General features: G+C 41.3%; 1 protein-coding gene across 36 annotated transcripts in view; it reads left to right on the forward strand.

The window, feature by feature from the left end:
* Positions 1-996: 996 nt before the first annotated feature.
* The window catches only part of FOXP2 (forkhead box P2), a 553,446-nt gene continuing 529,326 nt past the window's right edge, over positions 997-25,116 (forward strand). For 20 of the 36 annotated variants that reach the window (XM_072764793.1, XM_072764790.1, XM_072764800.1 and 17 more), the window contains exon 1: positions 997-1,328. The gene's annotated coding sequence lies outside the window, so the exon portion shown is untranslated. Of the gene's footprint in view, positions 1,329-2,025; positions 2,179-2,425; positions 2,548-2,845; positions 3,090-25,116 lie in introns of those variants that run through there. The other 16 variants (XM_072764792.1, XM_072764808.1, XM_072764832.1 and 13 more) reach the window with 8 other exon arrangements.

Below are 25,116 nucleotides of genomic sequence, written 5' to 3' on the forward strand. Positions count from 1 at the left end.
CCCGCGGCCGCCCTCGGGCGCTCGCAGGGCCCGTCTGCAAAGCCTCGCGCCCTGCAAGTCCCGGCTCGGCGGGCCCCGTCCTCCCAAGCCCCGCCCCGGCCGGTGACCCGGGCCCCTCGGGCCCCCGGGAGGCAGGAGCCCCGACCACAATGAGGAGGGACGCACGGAGCCCCCGGCCTCCCCGCAGCCCCGGGAGCCCCTGAACGCCGCGCGGGCCTCCCGCTCCGACCGCCGCGCACTTTTCACTCCCTGCCCCCGAGGGCTTTGCATCCCTTCGAGGCTTTCTGCACTTCACGTGGAATCCCCTGTTTCATTTGCCAGCAGCTCCGTCTGCTGAGAGGGACGTACTTTGGGGACTGCCAAGAAGCAGCAGACACAACTCGGCTCTGCCAGTACAGCATACGGTTTTGTTCTCCGCTCCCTCCCCGCCCCCTCCCTCGCCGCGCCGTCTGGGCCGGGCGGGAGGAGGCGGAGCTGGAGGTGGGGAGGACGGCGGGGGTGGCGGGAGGCCTGGCGCCGAACAAACAAGTTCTCGGGCGCCTTGTTTACAGAGCAGGTGGACCTGACGTCAGCCAGGAGGCTCCGCCGCGGAGCCCGGCGACGTCCCCGCCCCGCCTCCCGCCGAGAAGTTGGGGGCGCCGGGGGGAGCTGGGGGGGCGCGCGCCAGGCATTCCGGCCGGCCGCTTCCAAAAGCACTTTGGGGGGAACGACGCCGACCACCAGCACCAACAAGGCAAAGTGAAACAAAACAAACAAGCGGCCCAGCCGCACTTCGGGAGTCCTCGGCGGCGCCCCCCGCAGGAGAGGCGGCCCCGCGCGCCGCGTGTGTGCAGTGCGCAGCGCCAACAACACATGCGCGCGGCCCGGAGCGCGCGCCCGCCGGCGCACACACTCACACCCAGAGACACACATACGGACCCGCACACAGATCCGGGCGGGGGGGGCGGGGTGGGGGTGGGGGTGGGGGAGCGGCAGCGCGAGACAGCGCGAGCCTCCGAGAAAGCGCGAGACACGCCGGCGCGTGCAGCTCCGCGGCGGCCGCTGCGCCCCGGCTCCAGCCCCGCGAGCGCCCGGCCCGGGTATTTATGCGGCGGCCGCGTCCGCCGGCTGCGGCGTCCTCCGGGCCCCCCCGTCCCTCCCCCAGGGCGCGCACCGCCGCCCCCCTGCACGCACACGCGCGCACACACACACACACACACGCGCGCGCGCGCACACTCGCGGCGGCAGCTGCCGGGACTCGCTCGTGGGTGTGTGTGTGGTTTGGGGGCTCCTGCCTCGGCGCGGCGGGTGCCACCTCCCGGGACGCGGGCCCGGCGTCCCAGGTCGCGGTAAGTTTCTTGGCCTCACTGTGGCGCGCGGCGCCCCCGCACCCCGCCCCGTCCCGGCCACCTCCGCGCCGGGCCGGGCGGCGACTTTAACTCTGCGGCGGGCGCGCTCCTCCCGCGGCGGCGGCGGCGGCGGCAAAGTTTGGCCCCAGCAGCAGCGCTCGGTGCGGCGGGGCGGGCGTGACATGTGTCAAATTTCGGCTCCGCGTCGGGGTCGCCTTCCGGACCCAGCATCACCACTTGTTCTTTTTTGCATTGTGATTGGGAGCGGGCCCGGGGGGGGGGGGGGGGTGTTGGTGTGCACGGAGGGGGGGGGGTAAGGAAGGGAGAGTCGACGACGGGGAGCCTGCCCTTGGCTCCCGGGTGATTTTTAGTCTTGAATATGCAAAATACCGCCTCGTCCGGAGAGACCGCGGCCGGAGGAAATGGTGTGTCGAAACACCAGATGTGTGTTTGTTGACTCCTTTTATTTTTATTGTTTGTTGTCTCTTCCTTTGCCTCCCTCCCTCCCCCCCCCCCCCCCGCTTCCCTCCCTCTCCCATCCCATCCCCCCCGCTCCCCCGCCCGGGAAGGGAAGCAACAGTAAAAACATCTGGCGCTTGGAAGCACACACTTTATTGATCCAACTGCTGACCTTTATTTACTCGGTTGGGCAAGTGCACGCCGCCCGCCCCTGCGTCTCTAAGTTGGGCGCCGCCGCGGTCCTCGGAGAAGTACTTCTCTGGGAACCAGACGCGTTCCCGGGACACTCCTGTCTCCCGAGCGAGGAAAGTCCTGGCCCCCGGGGATGCTCCGGGATCTCGGCGCGTCTCACTTGCCCTGGGCTTTGGGGGAAGGTGTCCTCACTCTGTGGGTGGGTTTGGGGTGAACTCGCGGCTCCCCGGCCTGGAGGGAGGGAGGGAGGGAGGGTGGGAGGGGCGCGGGCACCTGGGGGCCCCGTACCTGCGGGCGGGGGACGGGGCTGCTGGGGCCCCCGGGGCCCTGCGCGCTCCCCGCGGCTCCGGTGCGCCGGCGGCTCGGCGGGACCCCCTGGGTGGCCGGGCGCGCGCTCCACCCGCGCGGCTCCCGCGCGCCTCTCCCCGCCCCGCCGGCCGGGACGCGCCCAGACACCCCGACCCGCGCGCGGGCGCCGCCTCGGAGCCCGGCTGGCCGAGGGCTTGGGGCCTGTGCGGAGCGGGGGCAGCCAAAGTTGCCCTCCTCTCCCGACTCTGCGACCCCTGGGGTAAGTCTGCCTCGGGGCACCTGGCGCGGGGTGGGGGAGACACCGAGGAGGAGGGACGCGTGCGAGTCTGGGGCTTCCGAGGGCGCAACCGGTGCGAGTTTTGCAGGCGGTAGGGACGACTGCTTAGGGGGCTCCTCGGACTCCGGGATCCCCGAGGACCTGGACCCATCTGTGGGCTTGTTGATTCCGCGTGTTTAACCAACAGACTTAGAGCACTCGCCGGACAGCTGCTCCCTGCAGCACTGCAGCCCCCCCCCCCCGCCCCCACTTGCTCAAACCACATGTGGAAATCCGCTCAGCCCCCCGATCTGGAGGATCATTCCTCGAGGACGGTTTGCGCCCAGGTGGGCAGGCGTCCCGGCCTGCCCGGGTGAGCCCGGGTGAGCGCTGCTGAGGACGGCCCCGGAGGGAGAGGGAGTGAGAGACCCGTGGGAGCGCGTAGGATGCGTCCCTACCTGGTGCTCGCGGATTCGGGAGCGCTCACAGAGCCGCCTCCCCGAGCTGCCCAGAGCCGACCTGGAAGGATGATTAAGTAGGAGCAGGTAAGCCGAGGGGAGAAAGTGACGCCCTGGGTGCCAAGTAGCTGAAGTGGACGTTTTCCAACTGGAAGTATTTGGAGAGATTAACTTTTAGGAAACAAAAGTTTGCCTGGAAGGCACATCTTTGCGCGCGCTCCTAACTCAGACGGTCCGGCCGAGCCGCGGGGACGGGAGGGGCGGGTTTACCGGCGAGTCGTGCTGGAGGGAGGTCAACTCGCCGGCGGAGAGGAGCTCGCGGAGGCTCGCTCGCCCCTGGGTCTCGCAGCCTGGCGGACCTCGGGGAACGGTCCAAGCTGTCAAGGGGCCTGTTTGTCTTTTCTGTCGCTGTGAGTCGTGGACACGTATGAGCTCAGGGTGCTGGGATTCTAAAGTGTAGCGTTTGTTTAGCAGCGTTGAGCAGTTAATATACAGCCTTGATGTATCTGTGTCTGCGGTCAATAAAGCGGGTGTAGAGTTATGTACACGGTGACCGTGAGGGTCGTGAAATTTCATTTCAGTTTTGAAGGTTTTTTTTGTTTGTTTGTTTTTAAAGTCCTGTCTCTTTCCTTCCTTCCTCCCACCCTCCATCCATCCCTCCCCTCCCTCCCCTCCCTCCCTTCCCTCTCTCTCCTCCCTCCCTCCCTTCCTTCCTTCAATTTTTATTACTTAACTAGACCCATGTTCAGTGATCGTTTAATTCAGCACTTGCTTCAGAACCCCACTATTTCGTTGCTACCCCAGACCAAGTGAAAGAAATATTTGATTGTGATTAAGCCACTAACTTTTAAAGAGGAGACTGGAAACTTGATGGTACATCCCTGTAGGTAAGGGAGAGAGGACTCTCAATTTTAAAGAATCATCGTAAAGTTCACTCTTAAGTACAAGAATTTCTAAGACGATACTTTTTATCATTCAGGTTAAGCAGTGCACTACATGCTTTCTTTTTATGCATAGATTATTAGTGTGTTACCATCGCACTACAATGGATACTAGAAAACTCAAAGGGAATTACCTACAAATAGCAATTATTTTTAACTGTTTTTAACAGTTTTTCAGAATTTCCCAACTTATATTTTGGCATTCAGAGTGATGGAAATTTTAGAATTGAATATTGCTTTCACAGAATTCATAGTCTGGGTGGAAGGAGACCTTTAATCACATTATGACATGAATAGATTTATTAATGGTTGTGTCTAAGTAAGCTGTCACCAAAGTTTTATTTCTTTGCATTGACGATCGTACGGTGGTTTTGCTTTTACAAATAAAATAAATCCCTGTAATATTCTAGAAACCTAAGTGTGTGTGTGTGTGTGTGGGGGGGGGGGGATTGTTGTATATGCCACACCATAAAAATAGGGGGAAAAGGTGAACATCAAATTTACAGATAGCCTGTAATGAGAAGTTCTATTCCTTCGTACCTGCAAGAATTTAAAAACACAGACCAACTAGCTATTAGAATTATACTTTATGAAAAGTATATTTAAATATGTGAAAATAACTTCATGGTTTGACTGAGACTCATAGGGCATATAACAGTGTAATGAACATAGCCAGACAAATTTACCAGACATTTTTATTTCAAGAGAAAATGTGAGGCATACGGAACTCAATTACATAAAGGGCATATTATTTGTGGTATTTTTAAGGATTTATAGCTGGCTGTGCCTCATCACCCTTGTCTATTTCTGTGTTGATCGTCTCAGGGTACATCAGCTCTCAGTTATAATACTGATAGAAAGCAGAGTGGAGGAAGTGGTCACGTATTCTCTGCCTCTCTAAATTAAATCAGAAAGAAGCCATTGACTTGTAAGGAGACAGTGTCACTGAGAAGTTCTCTTGACATGATTGTTGCTAGACAAAATTGCAAATCGCCAGTTGAATTCAGAAATAATAACAATTTCGTTACAATTACTGAATACTAATTCTTGGCACACTCAGACTATTTTCTTTTCTTTTTTTTTTTCTTTAACTTTGTGATAGACGGCAGTAAGTACTCTTAGTGATAGATGAATGGATCCCAAATGTTCTAACCAGTGCCCAGATTCATACCACCCTTTGAATAAAGAAAACCTGTGTCTTAAATCAGGGCCAGCGAGAGCCTAAGATTTACACAGATTTGCAAAGTAACCTTACTGATGTGCACCCCCTGATTCACAGTGTTCTAACAAACTTGATCAGACCCACTCAGCCCAGACTGACTGTTGCATTTTCTTAAGGGTCTGAGAAAGTGATCCAGGTACTTGCAACTTTCCTTAAACATATTCCAAGGCATAGGATCCCCAGAGAATCGAATGCCTAAATCAAATGTTATATGCCATAGTTTGCTTTAGTTCGGTTCTTCTTCGGATGACATAAATATTTTCTTAGATCCAACTGTCTATCTCTTAATATACTTGGCCTCCAGTCATATCACTTCCATAGTCTTTATCAAGTAAAATACTTTAGGTTCCTAGAGTTGTTGTTGTGGTTGTGTTGTTGTTGTTGATGTTGTTGTTGTTGTTATTTCCCCTTCATGGGGCTTAAGTCCTTTTCATTGCTTTTTTATGCATTTGTTCCAGAACTTTAGCTTCGTCATTTGTTTATCAGAACCTGCAAGTGGACCCCATTAATATTTCTTTCAGCACTCTACCTAAGCATAATTTGGGGGGTTGTTTAAAAATGCCATTCCTTTTTTTTTTTTCTTAAGCTCAGCATTGGTCCTATGAAGATTCATTGTTATTAAATTATCTAAATTCTCATATAGTAGAATATTCTTTCCTTGTGTGTATTCTTACCAGTTAAAATAAATTGATGCTTACTTCTGTTTGCTAATTACTTTTGCCTTGTCCTTACCTCTGATATATTTTTGTGCATACTCTTTTGCTCTGCTCAGTGTTTTTATCCATACCCCGCCCCCAATTTTCTAGACAAAAGAAGCAAAAAAGAGAGAAACTTTGGTGAAATGTAAAGACTAATTAAAAGGTTAATGTTAGAACTTTGAGATGCTGAAGAGAGGTCCCTAAAGAAATTTTAGATTCGTTATGTTCCAACACTATTAATGTTAATGTGAAAAAATAAACCTGTATGTATGTGGTGACTTATTTTCGCATATGTTAAAACCATTTTTCTCTATATAGATGCTGTAGTAATTTGCTGTTATTAAGTATTATTAAGTATTGTTCTAATTCTTAGCATAATCTCAATTTATAATTGAAGTGCCTGGGAATTTGTGTTTAACTACATGAGTTTTTTGCCAAGCAGTCAAATTAAGAGTATCAGGGCTCAAAAATGAAGTATACCACCCCCATTTCATTTTCAGAGCTACATTATATTTTAATGTTTTGCAGCTTTGGATCCTAATACTTTTTCATTTTGTAATTACGAACTTTGTTTATCTTTCTTGTATTTCATTACCTGTCCAACTTGCTTTCTATGAAAACTGAAATTCTAAATTACCTCAACTGATATAATTTTATCTAAAATTTTATTTAAAATGCATTTTCTCCATAAAAATATCTATGCAGGCCCACGTTCAACCTTTTAAATTCCTTGATATTTGAAATATGTGTTCTTGGGGTGCCCGGGTGGCTCAGTCGGTTGAGCGTCTGCCTTTGGCTCAGGTCATGATCCCCGGGTCCCCGGGGGGTCGAGTCCCGCATCCGGCTCCCTGCTCAGAGGGGAATCTGCTTCTCCCTCTGCTCCTCCTCTCCCTTCCCCTCTGCTTGTGCTCACATGCGCACTCTCTCTCTCTCTGTCTCTCTCAAATAAATAAATAAAATCTTAAAAAAAAAAAAGACGCGTGTTCTTGGACCTATACTCTACCAATTTAATTCAGTTTCTCATTCAGTTGTATACCCCCCTCTTCCTACAGTCGACCAAGAATCTCTAGAACATACCTTCCCATTATATTGATAAATACATCTTCTTTCCTTTCTCTATGGCAAATTATTTTTATTAGCAAAAGCAAATAAAATTTAAATGTAGTAAAAGTGCATTGCTGTGAAGCAGATGACTCCTCGGGGGTTTAAAAGCTCTCAGCATTTTTAGTTTATTAATGTTCTTTAATTTCTCTTGATTTCTATCTTGGAAGGCTTAAAATATACTCTGTGGAAGATAATGTTGATTTAAAATTTATTTAAGTTTCTAGTGTTTCTTTTTAAAGATCTACCATAAGCCTAAAAGATTCATACCATGAGAGTGTTACACGTTTTTTTTTTTTTTTAAGGAAGTTAAGGAAATTAACTTTGAATTCCTCAAATAAGGCATGCTACTAGAAATAGTATAAAGTTCTTGTGATATTCATTTCTTTCTTTTCAACTTTTATAATGGCATCTTCTGTGCAAGTGTTTTGTATTATTTTAGTTTTGTATCATTTTGGTACGTGTACACAACTACAGCCATCATTTTGCAACTTTTTCTCGATTTAGGAAAATAACAAACTTTCTTAAAGTGTATTTTAGGGGGTAGGAAAAAAATCAGTGGTAGACATATTTCAGAGAAAGCATTTATAAAATTTCTCACTGGCAGATAGCGAGGAGAAACTTATAGTACACTAATCCAAATAGCTTAACATCTTAGCATATGTAGACTGTCATAAAATCATCTCATTTAAAAAAAAAGCTCCCCAACATCCTTAAGAACTATTCCTCACCATTACTTCACCCAAAGTTATGTTCCAGGATTTGGTGATCTATATCTGTATGCCTCTAGCTCACTCTTTACTTTCTTTTTTGTCTTCAAATTTTTTCCCCTCTCTTGGTCTGCCTTAGTTTAGCTAAGTGTCCCCCTCCCCCGCCCTCCCCCACGGAATCTTGCTTTATACATCTAGTTAATACCATCACTGCTACCAGTCTGATCAGATGGACCATCATCTCCTCCTTGAGCTGTTCCAGCAGCTATTTATCCCCCCTCTTCTCTCTCTGGGCTCCACAGTTTGTTCTCCACACAGCAGAGCGATCTTTTAAAAATAAGTGATTATGTCACTCTTCTCTATAAATCTTCCAACAGCTTCTATGTCTCTGAGAATAAAAGACAAAGACCTTACATAAGTCCATGTTTTTTGACCCCTGTTACCTATCCGACGTTCTTTCCTAACCTTTTCCTCTTCTTCAGTCAACTCTGGCCATGCTGGCTTCCTTGATATTTCTCAAAACAAGAGAAGCGGATTCCCAGCTCAGAGCTTCTCCTCTGTGTTCTCCATCTGAAATGCTCTACCCTCGGGTATCTTCATGGTTTTCATGCCTCTGCTCAAACATGTCCTTATTAGAGAAGACTTCTCTCACTGTCCTGTATTTAAAACAACAACAACAACAACAAAACAAACAAACAAAAAATCTCCCAGATCTTGCTTTGTAACAATCCACCCCACCCCCAGAGCCCCATCATCAACTGACATTTGAAAAAGTTGTTTATTTATTTATCACCTGTTGTCCTGATGAGAACGTATATTCCATGGAGCCAGGGATTTGGTTCTGTTCATTGTTCTACCCAAAGCTTAGAATAGTGCCTTGTATTAGGTAGAAGCTCTAAAACTAAGTGAAAGAATGAATGAGTTGAGTTGTTGGAGGTCCAACAAATTATTTCTGTCTATATCATTGCCTCACTTTTGGGGTGACATTATTTTCACCTGACACTTTATACCATCTCACGTTTAGGAAAACTGTTCACTCCTGTATTGACCAAGATATGGCTCTGCTCTCAGGTGGATATACTTCAAGTTCAATATTTTGTATCTCTTTTTTATTCCCATCTGAGACACAGTATTGCACTTAACTTTTGAAAGGTGTGAATGGATGTTTATGGTCTGGACAAGAACAAATGCTCAGTAGTTGAGGGCTTCAATGTATTAATGCTTACTACAGTCAAAATAACAACCATATATTTCATAATTATATCTTAATAGCATAAGCAGAGTCCACAGGTATTTCTAAAGGCTACAAATGCCGCATCGGCGTACCAGTTATTTCTGGGATTGTCTTTGGGGAAGATGGGGGCGGGGGGAGTTGGTTAAGCCAAAGTCTCTTCTGAAAATCTTTAGAGTTAGATGGCTTTCCTTCTTTGTGTTAGCACATACCCCATAAGTTTACAACTTTCCTTGTGTCTCATTCTTTCAGTATCTATCCTTAAACAGAGCAGATGGAGGATTTGGCATTTGATGGAAGGTCCATCTCTCCAAATTTAAAATCTCATTCTTGAGCTTACTCACATTGCTTTCGGATACCTATAACTAGGGTATGACTAGGTGATACAACTCCATAAGACATCAGGCAAATAGATTATTTTCTTTTTAAGTTTTTATTTAATTTACATTTAGCTAACAGTGTAATAGTAGTTTCAGATGTACGATATAGTGATTCAACACTTCCATGCATCACCTGGTGCTCATGACGACAAGTACACTCTTCAATCCCCATTGATTATTTTCTTATAAACCTAATGCTCTGTAGATCTCCCTCTCACATATTATGTCCATATTTGAAATATGCACTAACTTGCTCAGTAATTTTATTTTAAATACCTTGAGAATAAAGAAAGGAGTCTGTAATCTTTTCTATTGATAATAAGGGAGGAGGGCTCTCTTCTTTGCCTCCCTTCTCATTTCTCTTTTTCCCTCTTCCCTCCTCTGGACTGAATTATGAAATCTTTCAAAATCACTCTGATATTCTATTATACCATCAGTGAATGTGTAGCCCTTGGAACTGTGAAACAAGGCAAAGTGGGCTTTTATTACATAATTACCCCACTTTTCCCTTTTTAAAAAATTACTAACTTACATCTTCTGCTACTCTTCCTTGGCTCCTTAGACACCCAGTGCCCTCCATATGGCCACCTGGCTATCCCAATGTATTCTCCTTCCCTTGTTCTGAGTCGGAAACTTTGTATTAAAGCACTTCTTTGGTAATAATAATTCGTGATTGAATGTGAATGAAGATGGATCCTTCTGGAAAGTATAATTATTATTATAGCTAATAGAAAAGCCAGTTTGGTTTATTATGCAGAGTTCTGTGTTAAGTGTCAGGGGACTTTCATTCTGGTACTCGGTCTGTCTGTAACTATTGTGTGATGTTGGGTAGGTTATTTCCTCCAAAATTAAAAAAGAGCCTGGATTAGTTTTATGTTATTTTCAGTTGAACTCTTTTTTGAGATACCAGAACCAAATTGGAAGCTATGGACGTGTCCGCTCATTACTGCCATAAACACACACATAAATGAATGAATGGAAGAAAAAGATAGTTCATAAAATGAAAACAAACTTTTTGTTTTACCATCGTAAAACAGAAACAATTAAAACTAACAAAAATTACCGCAAAGAACTCTGCTTATGCAGCTCAGGGGGACTCAGTTAAAATTCAAAAGTATTTTTCTCCTATTATCTTAGCCTGCTGGGTATTTTCACACCACTCCTCTCCTCTGTCGGGAATAGAGCCTCCCCTTGTTTAACCAGCACACTGAAGCAAGCAGAGAAGATAGAGTGCACATGGGGTTGATCACGTTTGGGTTAAGAAGAATGAATAACCACCTGGCATTCTCTCCCCTGAAGTACGTATTATCAACTTTCCAAAATATTAATTTCTTCACAATTTTGCTTTGGTCCTGTGCTCATTCATATATTTAGCTCGAGGTGTCACCAATCCAGAAATAAAATGTGGAGTTGGATAAGCTGTTTGATAAACTTTGTCTTTTAAAATTAGAGCTCCCCTTTTTTGATGGACTTCACACACGCAGACATACATTTTTAGAACCCACATAAAATGTTGGGCTGCCACATGGTCCAGCCTATGCATTGTGCTGCATTAAAGGAAAAACAACTCCCAGCTATAGGAATACTACATATCTTTGCTGTAGTTTGGCTTAAAGGGAGTGACACGGTTTTATACAGTGTGCCACATAGGAAGTTTTGCCCCAAATCTCTTGAGGCGTCTTTCTTCTTCTCCTGGATACTGCTAAAAAGTTTTTAGAGCCTCATCTAGATCATTCCTTCCCTGCTTTGCTGCCCCATCCCCCAGATGTGCAGCACATACAGTCATACCAAGTGTACACACCCTGTGAAGTGTGCCGTCCCATCATGAAAAGTCTGGTCTCTTTCTTTCCTCTGGCTGCTTTTCTTGTGGCAGTCAAGGTTTGTCTTTATGCAGACAGACAAGGAGAACAGCAGCCAAGAGTTCTTCTCAGAAGGTAAGAGATTGGAAGTTGTGGGTGTTTTTAGCAGTGCTGTAAGCTTGCAAACATGCACATTCCAATGCATCTTACCTTGTCATATGTTATAGAGGATGTATGTATATTCCTGTAACTAAAAATAGAATCCATTGAACAGCCTAACTTTGTGTTGTCCCAGATAAAATAACGTCAAATCCATAATTTTGATCAATTTATAATATTTGCTTCCAGAAAAGTATACTTTTAAGTTATCCTTCTGATTCTTTGCTCTTTTTTAATTTTCATAAATGTCAAACTGTCCCTCACCCTACATGGCTATTACTCATACTCTTCCACAAACAGAAGAAAGGCAGTGTGATTTGTTACATCTAATTGGTATTTGATTTTACAAATTTGTTCTCTTTGATATCCATTTAATTGTATCCTGAAAATATATCATTTCCGCTGGGCTCTAACAATGCCAGGTTCTAAAATATGACTGAGTACATGCCGAGTCATATTGCTGTATTAAAGGAACATTGTTATTATAAGTTTTGTTTTCATCTTGAGAGACAACTTGTTTTTCTGACTGTATAAGATCAGATTTTAAGTGCAGATGCACAAAGAAAGAGAATATATGGTAACAAGCTATGAATACATAACTAAGAAAAATATTTTTTTAATTTTTTTTAATATTTAATTTATTTATGACAGAGAGAGAGAGAGAGGCAGAGACATAGGCAGAGGGACATAACTAAGAAAAATATTTAACGTTCATTTCTTATTTCTAGGATTATGTTTCTTATGAGAAGATATTTAAGACATGGAATAGGAATGAATAGTTTCATTTTTACATGTTAACTAGTCACGAGATAGTAAAAATATATTTGATTCTTTTTAAAAATGTATTTGGCTATACGTTTGACATTTCATTTTAAAACAATGTGTTGGGGGATACCTAGGTGGTTCAGTTGGTTGAGCTTCTAACTCTTGATTTCGGCTCAGGCCATGATCTCAGGGTAGTGACATTGAGCACCACAGCCAGCTCCGTGCCCCGTGGGGAGTCTGCTTGGGATTCTTTCCCTCTCCCTCTGCCCCTCCCTACTGTTCGCAAGTGCTCTCTCTCTCCCTCTCTCTCCCTGTCTCAAACAAATCTTTTAAAAAAAGTAATATAGTGGTTATTATATTATAGGAATTATTCTGGTAATTTCCTCTTTTATTGTGTCTATTTAATGTCACAAACCATATTTTAATTGCTCCTCTTTATAAAGTTGTTTTAAGCTCTTTAATTTCATCCCATTTTTTTATTAAAGATAATTTATATGTGCTAAAATTCACCCCTTTTTAGTGTAAAGTCCTATAAATCTTGACAAGCACATATAATTGTGTAATCACCACCACAGTTAAGATATAGAATAGTCCCATCATGGTACAAAATGTTTACATGTTGTCTTTATGCAGTGTTTTTAGTCACCTCCTCCTCTAATCCTCCAGACCCTGATAACTGCTGATCTATTTTCTTGCCCTATAGTTTTGTCCTTTCAAGTCTCTCTCTCTCTCTTTTTTTGGGGGGAGGCAGGTTTTTATGCTTTATAAATTTATGGCATTTAGTGTGTTCCTTTGATACTTTTATATACGATAACATGGTTGCCATTGAAGCAATATTTATTATGTTGCATAATTGTGGTACCATATTGTCTATATTCGTTATATATTAGACCTCTATGACTTATATACAAGCAAGTTTCAAGTTTGCACCCTTAAATTAAGTCAGTCTTAATTGCTAACCCCTACCCCTGGTAACCACCATTTTACTTGCTGTTTTTTATGTGTGACTTTTTTAGATTCCACATAGTGATATCATACAGTAATTGATTTTGTCTGACTTATCTCACTTAGCATGATGCACTCAAGATCCATCTGTAAACGGCAGGGTATTTTCCCTTCCTATGGCTGAATAATATTCCATGGTATACATATACCACGTTCAAGTCTCTCTTAAATAGAATCATACGGTGCGTAGCCTTCGGAGTTTTAGGCTGCTTTCACTTAGCATAATGCTTTTGAGATTCATTTATATTGTTGTGGCGTATCATTTTTTTTCCTCTGCAATAATGCAGTTGCTTGTTCCTGTCATAATTTCTTAGAAGTTTGGAATTCTCTCATTTTTCCATTCAAATATATTTTTATATAGCCTCAAATTTTATTTCACCTTATAAATTGGCATGACTTATACAGAAGAGACTTTACTGGTTAATCATTTCTAAAAATTAATTTGGGGTCTTTACCATAGTTCTCTTCCCTCATTCCTGCTCATTTACTGTTCATGTCTCTTTCCTCCTTGTCATCTGTTTGGAGCATATAAGACTCATTCAGGTAGCCAGTTCTTAAAGAAGAAAGAAGCTTATCGTCAATTGTTGAATAATATTTTTCATTTATTCATTCATTTACTTGTTTATTCCTCACTTACCATTCACCAATCTCTGTAAATGGGAAAAGAGGTAAGAAGAAGAGAAGAACCCGAGAAATGAAAAGAGCCTTTGAGATCATGAAATTAATTTTCCATTCTCCCATCCAAGCCACATGGGAGATGGGGCTAGGGTTTCTTATCCCGGAGCCTCTGTCAGATTGCCTGTGGGCTGCAGTGTATGGAAAGGCAATAATCAAAGAGGTAAATCAGAGTCAGGTGAGCTGCTAAGAACAAATTGTCAGTTTGAACGGGTGGCTGGACTGAAAGGGAACAGAAACCAGGAGTAAAAGATAGGAGTGACAACAGACAAGAAGCCCGGAGAAACTTCCAGTGGGTTGGCTTTTTAATACACAAGAATTGAGCAGTCGAAAGACATCCGAATGTGAAGGAGGTAATCACCATGGCCATAACCCTGGCTAGTGGCTTTCAAAAACTTGCATGAATGAAAAATTTGTTATCTCAACACCCAACATTAAAAAAAAATTTAATTGTGAGGAAGTTCTGCCTTATTCTAGCTCTACCCTTTGAGTTTACAAAGAGTATTTCACACTGATAACTTTGTAGATGTCTGAAAGTTTTCACTTCCAATAAATCTTTCCTTTTCAAGCTAAAGAAGTCAGAGGTTTTTTTTCCTTTATATACTATATGGATTTATTTCACTCTTCACTGTTCTGATAACTCTCCTCTGGATTGTTTCTGTTTGCCAGAGTTCCCCTTTAAAATGTACCTAGAGGGCAGCCTGGGTGGCTCAGCGGTTCAGTGCCTGCCTTCAGCCCAGGGCCTGATCCTGGAGACCTGGGATCGAGTCCCATATCGGGCTCCCTGCATGGAGCCTGCTTCTCCCTCTGCCTGTGTCTCTGCCTCTCTGTGTGTGTCTCTCATGAATGAATAAATAAATAAATAAACTTTCTTTAAAAAAATTAAAAAAAATAAAATGTACCCAGAGCTAAATACCACACCAAGAGTGCAGCCTCATCCACAGAACACCTTGAAAATTTATCTCCATTTTTTTCCCTCTAACCTAATAGCAATTCATTTTTTAGTCATGTTACATTTTTACTCAAATTGTAATTTATATGAGTTGCTATGAATATACAATTTGAATAGTTTATTTTAAAAATGGAATTTGTATGTCTCTTAAATTCTTCTTTCACAGTTTACTCAGCATGTCAAGATCTAAACAAAATCCTGATCCTATTCTCTGTTAGACTGTGTCACCCATAATTTGATTAATACATTTCTATCTCTCTGTTCAGTTATTTATAAATATATTGAGCAGAATAGAGTTAAGAAGGGAGCTTTACTGAAGTTAGTGAACGTAGATTCTTCGCCTGTCGTTAATCCTTTGGATGTAGTTGTTTACCTACCTGTATACATTTGAAGTTAATAATGGGTAGTAGCATTCATTGAGTAGGTGGTTTGAATAGGAATTTTCTAAGCAATCTGGTGCATTAATTCATTTAACCTTCATAATACCTTTATAAGGAGGTACTGTTATTTCCCCACTTGCAAATGGCAAGCTGAGTTGCAAAGGGTCTGAAATTTCACCCTGCTTGCAAGCTAACAAAGTAGTAGCTCCCCCTGCTTTGTGGATGCTTGTGGAAGACACAAGACTGGGGTCAGAGACATTGGACTTTATTGCCCCCGGTGCAGCAAGCAGTGTGAGCTTCTTGTTTCTTTTTGGTTTCCTGCTCCCCGTCCCCCAGACCCACAGGAGTCCTATAGAGTGGCTCAGAGTCCTGCTGCACACTCAGTGAGTTGTATCACTGATAAGGAATGCCAAGTTTAGGAACCCAGATCTTTTATAGCGGGCTGTAAGTAAACTTTCCCTTTGTTCCATAGGGAGATACTATTTCTGTCTTCAAAGGCTATTTGCTGTACAAACATTTGTGGAAAGACAGTCTAGAGAAAAAGCTGCCAGTGCCTTTGCTCACAAAACATGCAGACACACGAGAGACCCATGAAATTTGCCTCTCATCCCAGATGTTAAGAAATTTCCCCAAAGTTACACAAATAGTACGTGGCCATACCCCAAGTTGGCCATGAGAGACTTTTCTCTCTACTTTTCTTGGTCCAGCTATTATACAGCTATTGCATTTCTTTGATTCGCTCATCTAGTAGCATGTCAGAAAAGGAAACAAGGTTTGGCATGGCTTATTTTTAACAAATCCATGGCAGGTTTTTTTTTTTTTTTTAATTTAAGTGCTCACAAACCATCTGTTTAGTAACCTGTTCTAGAATGTTGTTGAGGAATAATGTCAAGATCAGTGATCTTCATTTTCTAGAATCCTTTACCTTAAAAAAATAAAACCACATCTACCCCTCTTATGTATCATGTCTGCCCTCCTTTTGTTTGTAACGCTTCCAGGTTATCAGCTATCTTTCTGTTATAACATTTACTTTTAATACCCTGAGACTGTAATCCATTGGTCATGCACACTTGCACTTAAAGTGTTTCATTGTTCTGTTATAAATTCCTGAGCTTTGATTTTTCTTATTAATTTGATTTTCCATTTCAGTTTCAACACTTTCCTTTTTGGTGGAGAATGTAAAAACCACCTAAGATTCATCTCAGTTATCTGTTATACCATTGTCACCAAACAGTAGGCTCGTGTCTTCTTTAATATTTTTGCCCACACCTAAATGAGATCTTGAAGTGTTCTTAGATTTTTGTGGGGGGAGGAGGAGATTGTTTCATCCCATTTTAAGTATTTATTAAGGCTTTGAGTCATGTTTCTATACTATTCCTTGCCGTGTGATACTACTTTTGAGGTCAAATAATCCCTGTGTAACTGTGATTTTTTTTAAGCTACTTTCTAATTTTTTTCTTTTTAGTGCCTTCTCAGGCTAGCCACGGGATCATAATTTCGCTTTCAGTTATTCATAATTTCATAGATATTTATCCCGGGCCATTTTTTATTTTGGAGTTTCATGCCAAGCCATCATATATTAGGGGTTGGCACATGTTTTCTGTAAAGGGCTAGATAGTAAATATTGGTTCAGTGGGCCATAGGTCTCCACCACAGCTATTCAGCTCTGCCATTGTAGCTTAGAAGCAGCTATGGACAAGACCTAAATGAATGAAGGTAGCTGTGTTTATGGACACTAAAGTTTGCATTTCATATAATTTTCATATTCACAAAATATTACTTTTTTATTTTTATTCAACCACTGAAAACTATAAGAACCATCCTTACCTCACAGATCATCCCAAATCAGTCAGCTGCTTTTAACCAGCAGAATATATTTTGCCACAAGCACACACACATACACACACACACACACAAATATTCGTATAAATATAGACATACCTTTTTTACTTCTGTTACTAAAATCCACATTTGTTCACTGGCTTGGAATTATGAGCTTAAAAATGGCACGGACTTCTAAGAAATCTGTGACAAATTCTTTCATGAGAGTTCTGCCCTTTTTTACTGCTATTAAGGCCAAAGTAGTAATTCTCCTCATTGCTCCTTAAGCCTTCAGAGAGAAGAAATTATCTGCCTGCCAGTAATTGACAACTTTTGTCATTGCGAATATCACAGTATAAATCTGGAGAATAAAGTGCAATGATCAGGTAAGTCATCAGAGGTCTAGGTAATGAACCAAAAATGTCTTTCACGTGAGTTTTCCAGAGGTCAGGGCAAAACAAAGATGTCAGGACGGTCCCCAGACAGGTGGAAGAGTCATGAAGCATCACAACTAGCAGAGGCAACTTTAAGTAGGAGTCAAAGCTTTGACACAACTCAGAGCTTTTTATGCATGCTGGCGAGTGAAGATATGGGTAGACCAGAGGCCCACGGTACAATTAGATGAGGGACGTGCCTGGCTGGGATGGGAAGTTTGAAAACTGGTCACATCAGTGCTCTCCAGCAGTCGGATGGCTGTTTAACTAGGTTTGCTCAGGCGCCTTTGCGTCAAGAGGATTTCCTACTGTATTTGCTTACGGTGACCCTGTAGCTAGGTTTTTCTGTTTATGTGTTCTGGTATTTCTTTATTTATATTTTTTAAGTTAACTGAAGCCAATCTTGCCAAGTCTGTCTTGGGGAATGTTTCTGTTCTTATTTTTAATGTAAACTTTGTAGATTATATAGTCTCAGCTGGAGGAGATGGGGAGATGGATGAAAAGACTAAGAATGAGGAATAGTTCTTTTCCTTGATGTTCTTTCTTCTTGCTGTGGGCAAATCCACGATACTCAGCTAACTAGACTCTTTTTCTCCTCTTCAGAATATATCTCTCTCTTTTTGACAGGAGGCCTGTTTTGAGGTAGCATTTGTTACCTTATCATATGAAAGATTTGTATTTTGAACAATAGCATTTCTGTTTTTTTTCCCCCTTGGACTTTTAATCCTTTTTTGCTTCCACTGTTCAATGTTTTGAATAAGCAATTTGTGATTTTTTGATGCCCACCTAACTTACAATACCCATTCCTCTTAACTTTTCCCTGTGAACTCATCTTGAATTTTCCTTTTTTTTTTTGACATCAGGTACTTAGGTGAACTCTTTTCTTGTCATTTTAAACCTCAGAAAACATACCTCTTGTCATATAATATTGAATTTTCTCGTGAAATATTTTAGTTTAGAATTATATGAATTTTATATATCTGAGTATTAAACATTTTTGGTTCATTGGCCTAGGTGGCTACCATTGTATTGAGCAAGAGTCCTTACATTGTAGTATGTGTTACTTTACCAAAGTCATCATCAAAATCACTTTCAGAAGAGAGAGGTTTCAAATAAAGCAAGAAAAATACAGGCCAATCTCTGTTAGAGTTAAGACAACAATAAATGAAATATTTATGAGTCAGGGTTTGGCTGTATGAGAAAATACAGACAAGCCTGTGGTTTCATTACATTACTTACAGTATTTGTGTGACCTAAAAAACAGAAAGTGCAAAAAGACCTAATGCAGTCAGGTATGGGGGCTGCTGAGATATGCATCACTAATGAACTGTTCTGGTCTTCCTCAGGGAGCCAAGTGCTCTTTTTATTTTTTTGAAAATGTTAATAGTGAAGGAGGAAATACAACTAGAGGTAAAAAAAAAAAAGCTATTGTTTGATGACATAGGTGATATAAATTGAAGAAAGACTTAATTGAAACCTATTAATATGTCTATTTGTAGCCCTTATTTCTGTAGATAAAGAGCCCATACTGTTATTTGTTGCTTTTAATCGCATTTTCAACAAGAACTTTTAGTCATTTTAACTAGTTCTTAATTTTAATTTCGATATGTAGTAGTAAAAGTCAAAGTAAATTTAGAGTTTTTTTTTTTTTAATTTTATTTACTTATGATGGTCATACAGAGAGAGAGAGAGAGGCAGAGACACAGGCAGAGGGAGACGCAGGCGCACACAGGCAGAGGGAGACGCAGGTGCCGTGCACTGGGAGCCTGATGTGGGATTTGATCCCGGGTCTCAAGGATTGTGCCCTGGGCCAAAGGAAGGGGCCAAACCGCTGCGCCACCTAGGGATCCCAAATTTAGAGTTTTTTGATGTGGCAGTTGAATTCTCCTTTGGAAAATATCTATGAAAATTACGACAAACCAAGCTAGATATATTATTAGTTGAAGAAATTATCTTTACTGCTAGAAGATAGAAACATTTATTTAAAGAGATCTAATGTTTTAACATAGTTTATAAAATGTTACAGATGATGCTGTTGAGGGAAAATATTAAGTAGAAATAGGTGAAAAATTCATCTGTGATAATTTGCTGGTTATAAGAATTATTTGGGGAAAATTATTAAAATGCTTATTTCCAGGCCTAACCTGGATTGCTCTAATTCATTAGTAGCTCTGGAGACGGGCCAGGAGTTTGCATTTTTAGAAAATATGAATTTTCTTTTTAGGGCAGCCTGGGTGGCTCAGCGGTTTAGTGCCACCTTCAGCCCAGGGTGTGATCCTGGAGACCCAGGATCAAGTACCACGTCAGGCTCCCTGCATGGAACCTGCTTCTCCCTCTGCCTGTGTCTCTGCCTCTGTCTCTCTCTCTGTCTCTCATGAATAAATAAATAAATAAATAAATAAATAAATAAATAAATAAATAATCTTTAAAAAAAAGATTTTATGTATTCATGAGAGACACAGAGAGAGAAGCAGAGACACAGGCAGAGGGAGAAGCAAGCTCCTCATAGGGAACCTGATGTGGGACTTGATCCCAGGACCCGGGATCACATCCTGATCCAAAGGCAGATGCTTAACTCCTGAGGCACCCACGCGTCCCAGAAAACATGAAATTTAATAAGGTGGTATGAACACCACACTTTTCGAAACACCAGAGTAAAATATTACATGGCATTTCTAAAGCATTTTTTAGGGAAAATAGGGAATTGAAATAAAACCCAAATTTCACTGGTCATCAGAAATCCAGTTGATTTAGAATATAAAATATATAACTTAACTCCTATGAGAATAAATTAATAATCTTAAAAAACCTAACAAATTTTACTTCCAGTATTTTTATTGATCCAGTGAGCATTTTGAGTTTGTTACTAATCTAAAAAACTTCAGTATCACATATAGAAAACAAATTGTAGAAAGGAGAGAATATTATTAGCTTCCTTTAAAATAAGAGACAAGTGATGTGGAAAGGAGAAAGAGAGAGAGAAAAATATAGACAGAGGTGGTTTTGTGTGTGTTTAAAGCCTGAGATACTGGTTTGTCGAGTTGTGTGTAAGTTGTTTCTGTGACATTTCAGTTAAAGTTTTTGGTTTTTCTCTTTACTGAGCTCAAGTTATGCATTATCATAGTGGTTGATTTAAAATTACAGAAAATAAAATGAAGATTTTCTAAAGTATCTCAGTAAGTCTTTTTTAATCAAAAGTATTTGAAGTGTAATCAGCCTTCCAAAGTTTGTCAGTTGGCTCTTTGGTTTGGGAATAATTCTTACCGCAGAAAGAGAAATATTCTAAATATTGATTAATTTGCAATGGGAAAGTTGATAGGAAATTGTGTTCTAATGCTGTATTGAATATAGAGAATTAATTTAGCATATTTATTTTAAATGCTTGTGGTTGGTACAGCCTAACCTAGTTCGTGAAACATCCCAGCCAGTTAAAGGCTGTTGTTTTTTTGTTTGTTTGTTTGTTTTGCAAATTCTCTACCTCCTCAGAGAATGTCTTAATCACCTGGTTTCTGAACCTAGTTCTTCCCAGTTTCCCTCAGGAAATGGGTCTTCTCATACAGTTGACAGAGAGCACGAGTTTGTAATTTGAGGCACAGCTTTGGGTTTGAGGGTGGGCTAGATTCTTGAGTGTGGTGTTCTCGATGTGTAAGATGGCTGATGGAGATGATAGAAAAGGAGGCAAAGGGAGAAGGAGAGGGAAACAGGACTACCTTACCTTTTGCCTAGCAGTAAGCATGCGTGGCATGCAGTTGTAGCGAGGGAAAGTGGTGTGGTCACAGATGCCATCTTCAGAATACAGCTAGCTGGACTGCCCGGGCAGGGCAGGGATTGAGGGCAAAAACCAGTTGGTTAATCCTCTCACTTTTAGAGCATGAACTCTCTTAACAAGCAAGAACAAAGCAAAACAAAAACATGGGGAAACAAAGTGGGTCTGCTTATCTTTTTATTGCTGAATCCAGATATCTATCCAAAGTTCTGTAATGACCCGACTATGGACACTTGAATAGCAGTACTAGCATTTCATATTTGCAAAACATTTTATAGCTAATAAGGTTCTTATATTATCTAATTGGATCATTAAACTAATTCTGTAAGATAATTAAGGCAGATATTATATTACAAGATCCCTGCAGATGAGAAAACACTAGCAATTCTTATTTATTCAAGGTTATGTAGCCACTAAATGGTGAAGCCCAGAGTGAGTCCTGTTCCTTTCCCTAGACAGGTGCTCTTTCCTCTGTGTATACCACACTACTTCTCATAGATTGGGCATCTGAATCTTCAGAATTCCTGTTAGATGGTAACTGCATGGAGGGCTAAAGCAATGTCTTCTATTCCTTTTGTGGTTCTTTGTAGCATGGGTGCGCACAGTGGAGGCCCAGCAGGAATATTTGTCAACTGAGATGTGGGTTTGACACCATGGCAAGAGGAGGGCTCGGCATTAGGCAGATGGAGAGCAAATCCTAGGCTCAGCCACATGCTGGCTGTGTGATCTTGGGCAAATTATTTGATCTCTGAACTTAAATTTCTCATCTGTAAAATATGGGTGAAAATTCTATCTAATGGTGTTATTTGTATGAGTTAAAAATAATATTTGTAAAGATCCCCACATAGTTACTGACAGACAGTAGATGCCCTCTCTTCACTGATGACTGTGGAGGGGCACCTGGGTGGCTCAGTGGTTGAATGTCTGCCTTTGGCTCAGGTCTTGGCTCAGGTCGTGACCCTGGGGTCCCAGGATCGAGTCCCACATCAGGCTCCCTGGACGGAGCTTGCTTCTCCCTCTGCCTGTGTCTCTGCCTCTCTCTGTGTCTCTCATGAATGAATAAATAAAATCTTAAAAAAAAAAAAAGATGACCCTCGATCTTATGACTTTTTTCCTAGCTCCTCTCCACACTATTTTTTTCTGCAGGAGTATCTTGTTGTCAGCCATAGTTTGCGTGTTTTTCATCTTAAAAAAACAGTGCCAAGGTTTAGGATTGGGGGAACCCATTCTGCTCCAGAAACATCCGTCATACTGGGGCCTGTGAATTCTGAGGCACTGGAAGAAAGGAAAAGATGGAGTTTACCAGAAGCAAATATATCATGTTCTTCATTTTCGTACCCCCTTTGGTCACAAGTTGCGTTAGGAACAGCTAATATAGGAATATTCTTTAGAGGAAAATCTGCCTTTGTGGATGTGCTCAGAAGTCAAATACTATCTCAGCCTGAATCAGTATATTCTTAGAAGCTTGAAACCTGAAACTTACGAATTAATTTTGAATTTTGTTTGTGGTATTTGCAAGTGAAGTTACAATTGTTTATTCATGAAGTTCTCTGAAGCCATTAGATGTGGCAAAAGTAGATGTCCACTTTAAGATTGTCTCAGTTTTTTTTTTAAATTTTTTTATTTATTTATGATAGGCACACAGTGAGAGAGAGAGAGAGGCAGAGACATAGGCAGAGGGAGAAGCAGGCTCCATGCACCGGGAGCCTGATGTGGGATTCGATCCCGAGTCTCCAGGATTGCGCCCTGGGCCAAAGGCAGGCGCCAAACCGCTGCGCCACCCAGGGATCCCTTGTCTCAGTTTTATAATGTTTTCTTTTTTATATGTATCAAAGCCTTAGACCTTATTCATTGGCTTTAAGCATGATGTGCTTATATTAATAGATCCATCATTACGATGGAGTCTCATTTTTTGGAAAAGTATGTTTTGTAAGCAGTCTTATATAATGATTTTAAAAGATTTCTCCTAAGTATTATTTTGACTGTTAGTATTTTTTTCTTGCCTTCCTCTAATGGCTTTGGTTGGAATTATTTCCATATTATTAAATTTGGCATATTAGGTAATTTTTTTCGCAGGGTTGCTGCCCTTTTATTCATGGGAACTCTTCCTGGCCCTACCACTGAACTGGGAATTTTACTCTAAACTTGGCTGTGTTTTCAATCTAGGAAGAAGCCAATTTTCCTGGTTCTGACATGAAGTAATTTTCTACTTTTATGATAAAGCTAGTTAATTACCAGTTTTTAATGGAATCAGAATCCCTCTCCTTTGCTTCTAGTGGCCCAGACCATTGTGTATACTATGATCTGAGCTCTTCATAGAGTACTGCTGTGGCCCTCTAATACACTAGCCCCTATGTTCTATCAACTCTCATTTTACATGTGCACACTGAGGGAATCAGTTTGGAAATATTGGACTTTATAGGTTTTAGGCACTAAGGAAGCATGAGAAAGAGTGTTTCAAAGATCCTTCATACTCCTGTGTCTTCCCTCTCCTTCAGTACTAGGGGAATACATTGGATAATTTAGTCAAAGAAGCACAATCCCCTTTCCCATTTGTCTGGAAATAATTATTTACTGAGGCGATATGTGCTCAGTGGAAGAAAGGTTTGGCAAGTGGTACATATTCTTTAGCTCGTTGATGTTGGGAGCATGTGTTAGTGATCCTCTAATAAAAAGCACATGCTCAAAAAGTGGTTACTGTGTGTGTGTGTGTGTGCATGTGTGTCTAGTAATTATTCTTAAACAATATTGTGTCATGGGAGGGGCTTCATTTCGAGTGGGAATAATGGATCAATTTAAACAAAAGAATGGATTTTTGAATGGTATTTTTTAATACCTCGTCCAGCCCTAGAAATACTTATTCATCAAATATAGAAGTTTGGGAGTCCATTGTACTTACTTTGAGGTCATCATCAGTAAAATTCTGAAGTAAATATATGACAAAATTAGTGTTAAGTAATTCAAATGTCAATTGAGCAAATAGAGAGAGATAAAAATAAACCTACTTAGACACAGTCACATCACCTGATAAAAATGTCAGGATATTTTGCTAAAGTTTTTTCCATGTACTTACCACACTTATTATTTATTTGATCCAGAAAAAAAAAAAGTATAAACCAGGTTGAATGTTCAGTAAAAGTTTAGCATTATAATATTTATTTTGGGGACCTAGTTTCTTTTTCATTACTCTAGGGTTGGTCTCTTTAGACTTAATGGACCTGACTTTATAAAGTATTACTTAACTATAATTTAGGTATGAAATTTTATTTCAGGACCAAGACCAGTGTCTAGTACAAAGTGTGGTGAAGTTCTGCATGCAGGTCGACTTGTCTGTTTCCCATGTAGAGTCTGCTTTCCTCTAAAAGCAGCCACTTATGATTTCAGTGCTTCAGTTTTTTGCTTTTGTTAATACTATTATTGGCAAGATATGATTTCTTTCAAGTTTTAAGAACTAGTTTTTGTATTCAGCCTTACATTCTTCTTCCCATAATTAGACCAGATTATTCTTCTAGTTTATATTTTAGAATTAAGGCATGGAGGATTGTATCAAAATGAAGATTATTCAAATATATTTTTAAACATAGGAATTAAAATGTATGGTTAAAGTAGTCTTTATACACAGAATTTCATTAATGCTATTAATTTAGCAACATTAAATGATCATAGTATTCTTCAGTTTCCTAGTTTTGCATCATAAATTTATTTATTGAGGTTATATTTTAAAATTGTTTTTGTTGAAAAGTTACAGGCTTGTGAGCAGGTCAGTGTTTATTTAGAAATTAATTTCTATATATCAAAATATCTATTAATTTAAAGATGTCTCAGTTGCTACACTGAATCTTAAAATTAGGTTATAAACAGTGATGAACTATATCTCGTAATATTTGTCTGCCCTGTTTGTTGGGAAAACAAATAGACCTGCACATTTAACATATGAAACACTCACAATTTGTAATGTAATAAAACTATAAGAGAGTACCAAAACTTCAGAGATTTTACTTGATTTTTTTTTTAAGGGAATAAGCATTCTGTATTCCTCATCCTAATTGAAAGCTGACCAGTGGTTTAAACACCA

This window comes from Vulpes vulpes, chromosome 7, assembly GCF_048418805.1.
Source record: "Vulpes vulpes isolate BD-2025 chromosome 7, VulVul3, whole genome shotgun sequence".
Lineage (NCBI taxonomy): Eukaryota > Metazoa > Chordata > Mammalia > Carnivora > Canidae > Vulpes > Vulpes vulpes.